At 44.8% G+C, this 3,616-nt stretch overlaps 1 non-coding gene across 1 annotated transcript; it reads right to left on the bottom strand.

Moving 5' to 3' along the window:
* Positions 1-59: 59 nt before the first annotated feature.
* Positions 60-131, bottom strand: trnaq-uug. Its single transcript has one exon. It is a non-coding gene; the product is annotated as a tRNA-Gln (tRNA).
* Between the last annotated feature and the right edge of the window lie 3,485 nt (positions 132-3,616).

The following is a 3,616-nucleotide window of genomic DNA, read 5'->3' as shown; positions in this document are numbered from 1 at the left end:
CGTAGGCAGATTTCACTCGCACGTCCCAAATTATACAAGGGCCAGGACGAAGCAAGTCGAGGTTCCGCCGAGATTCGAACTCGGATCGCTGGATTCAAAGTCCAGAGTGCTAGCCATTACACCACGGAACCAGCAGTGCTGCGGCCTCAGGCAGCCTGAGCTTTCCTGCATTCACACTTGCAGCAACGCTCTCAGAATCTGCTTGATGGCAGCTTCTGTCTTGATGCTGCGTCCTTCGAAGAAAACACATCCACCACTCAGGTTAGTGTGAATGTAGTGAGCGCACGGCACAGGCACATCGCACTTACAAGGACTGATAAATATTTGCGAAGTGATAATTTGCCCACTTCAGTCCTGACTCTGGAACTTGTGAAACAGTCAGCTTGCTCAAAGCTGATCTTCTGCACTGCCAGGAAGAAGCTTCCTCTGAGATTTGATGTCAATCCTTCACTGTTACAGCATGGAACCCCTGCTTTGTTGTAACTTCCCTTTCACAACTCAAAGAGCTTTTCCTTCCAAATCAAACGTGCAGACAGCAAGCTCTAGTGGAGCTTACAAATTCGCCCTGTGGTCCTCATTTAACGGTACAGTCCATCTTTATCTTACTTCTGCACTTCGGCGGTTTTACAAACATGTCTTATGCTGTCTCTTTAGGCTTGTCGGTTTGTTTGTTCTGGACTTGCAATGGAATGTTGAACTGCTTGGGAACTGCCTCATATTTTGCCTGATTTTATCTAAAATGTGACCAAGTCCTCATCTGCGTTTGATTTTATCATGCCATTGTCTTTGGTGCAGTCGTGAACCATTAGTCATCTCACAACTTTTAAATAAAACTGATCTTTTCAATCTGCCCAGGTTGTTCAAGAGCTATTTTCCTTCATTGTCATTGTTTTCTGACTTTCTCAAAAGGCTGTTTCACATTTCATTGTGGTTCCTGAAAGCTGCTGAAAGTTTATCTCTTATAACTTTATCTCCCATCTCCTCACCTCTGTGTTGAACTTGGAGTTGTGTCACAGTTCCTGTCGGTTTTGCCTGTGCAATGATTTCAGCTCCATGTGTGCAGTTGTGTCTCTCAGTCAACAGGGAGCAGCGTTGCCCAACTTTGATCACTGCCTCAGAATCAGGATTGAGTCAGAACCAATTGTAGCCGCGTCTCAATCATTCTTCAGGAACACTTTTTGACTTCTCCCCTTCCACTGCCAGTATGGTCATGGCTGGTGTGACACTCCTTATCTGCCCTCTCCTCATCACCTTTGATCCCCCTACCGATCATAAATCTTTCTTAGCCTTAAGTATACACAAGAACTCGACCCCACAACTCTGCATCTACAGTTTTTTTAATTGTCTGTCTACAACTCTCCAAGGCCCCCATTATTTTATAAACCTCTATAAGGTCACCCCTCAGCCTCCAATACTTCAGAGAAAACAGCCCCCGCCTATTCAGCCTCTCCCAACAGCTCAAACCCTCCAAGATCCTTGTCAATGTTTTCTGATTTGCTTTCATTTGTCTCAACATCCTCCCTGTAGCAGGTTGACCAGAATTGCACACAATATTCCAAAAGTAGCCTAACTGATATCCTGTATGGCCGCAACGTGACCTCCCAACTCCTATACTCAATGCACTGATCAGTAAAGGAAAGCATACCAATGCCTTCTTCATGATCCTATTTACTTACCACTTCACTTTCAAGGAGCTATGAGCCCGCACTCCAAGGTCTCTTTGTTCAGCAACGCTCCCCAGAACCCTACCATTAAGTTGAGAGTGTGTTGCTGGAAAAGCACATCAGGTCAGGCAGCATCCAAGGAGCAGGTGACAAAAGCACATTCCTGATGAAGGGCCTTTGCCCGAAACGTTGATTCTCCTGCTCCTCGGATGCTGCCTGACCTGCTGTGCTTTTCCAGCACCACTCTCTCGACTCTAATTTCCAGCATTTGCAGTCCTCACTTTCTCCTTCCCATTAATTGTCAAAGTCCTGCCCCAATTTGCCTTTCCAAATCGCAGCACCTCACATTTCTCTAAATTAAACTCCATCTGCCACTGCCTCAATGTCCTATCAAGTCCAGTTATGACAAATCCAAGTTACAGATTGGACTAGGAAGGGACGCAAGATCTGACCTCCATAACCAGAATGAATATCACACTAAGCAAGAAGCAGGCTTCAGATCACAACTGAATGAGATGGTTTCAGCAATAACTTAATGGCTGAGGACGAACGAGAAATTCAAAAAGAGTCAACAAGTTGAAATGAAAGTTTCTATATACTTCAGCACTGGCCTGTGGAAAGATACAGGATAAATTTCATTGACACAAGTTGACAGTGCAAAGTCGACCCCTCCAGGGAAGACTCAAGGAAGCTTAGACGAGAAATGCACAGAGATTCGAGAGGGTGGAAATAAATAAGTGACATCTCCGGCATGGAGGAAATTCCCCAGAAAGGAAACACAAGAGATTAGAAGTCTTCCAGTTCTGGAGAGAACCTCAGGCCGTCAGGGACAAAGTCCAAGTCAGCCACCTTCTACACAATGGAACACCATTCTTCCAAGTCCAAAGGGAAGATATTGAGGAAGAACAAGGAGCCATCTGAATTTGTAAATATAATGGGAAGAGATAGGGCAGCAGTAAAAGCAATTATGTCAACAACTGTGACATAACAATGGTTACCAGGGAAACAAAATGCTTTTTTGGGGCGGGGAGGGGTTGCGAATGTTGTATATGTCCCTAAGAATTTGAAACAGTTGATAATTGAGTGAGTCATCTCTACTTACTGGGACTAATGTCATGAGGGTTTGACATGACCTTATAGGAGACAAATATAAAGCTAATCCCTCCCAATACCCATCCTTGTCATGTACTTGGTCTTTTAGCCTGGAAATGGTCACAGAGAAGCAATAACCCCTCACTTTGCCCACTCTGTAAGGTATCAGTTCGGAAGCTGACTAACTTCAAACCCATTAGACAACACACAGAGAGCTCACAAATAGCAAAACACAAAACACCTCTCCTGATTCTCTTCCTTAGCGTACTGCTCTGTTAAGAATAATTCCAGTTTCTCCTGTCTCTCCATATTAAAGGAAATCCCTCATCTTGGCCCTCTTTATCATTGAGGCAGAAGTGGGCTGCAGATGCTGGAGATTAGAGTCAAGGTTAGAGTGACAATAGGCAATCGACAATAGGTGCAGGAGTAGGCCATTCTGCCCTTCGAGCTTGCACCGCCATTCAACATGATCATGGCTGATCATCCTTAATCAGTATCCTGTTCTTGCCTTATCTCCATAACCCTTGATTCCACTATCTTTGAGAGCTCTATCCAACTCTTTCTTAAATGAATCCAGAGACTGGGCCTCCACTGCCCTCTGGGGCAGAGCATTCCACACAGCCACCACTCTCTGGGTGAAGAAGTTTCTCCTGAGCTCTGTCCTAAATGGTCTACCCCGTATTTTTAAGCTGTGTCCTCTGGAGGTCTACAGCACAGAAAAAGGTCCTTTGGTCCATCGAATCTGCACTGGTCAGAAACAACTCCCTAATTATTCCAATCCTGTTTCTCAGCTGTTAGCCCATTACATTGCTTGCCTTGGTATCGCGAGTGCATATCTAAATACTTCTTCAATGTTATGA

Source organism: Chiloscyllium plagiosum, unplaced genomic scaffold (assembly GCF_004010195.1).
Source record: "Chiloscyllium plagiosum isolate BGI_BamShark_2017 unplaced genomic scaffold, ASM401019v2 scaf_3580, whole genome shotgun sequence".
In the NCBI taxonomy this organism is placed as follows: domain Eukaryota; kingdom Metazoa; phylum Chordata; class Chondrichthyes; order Orectolobiformes; family Hemiscylliidae; genus Chiloscyllium; species Chiloscyllium plagiosum.
This window is presented reverse-complemented; position numbering and strand designations above follow the sequence as displayed.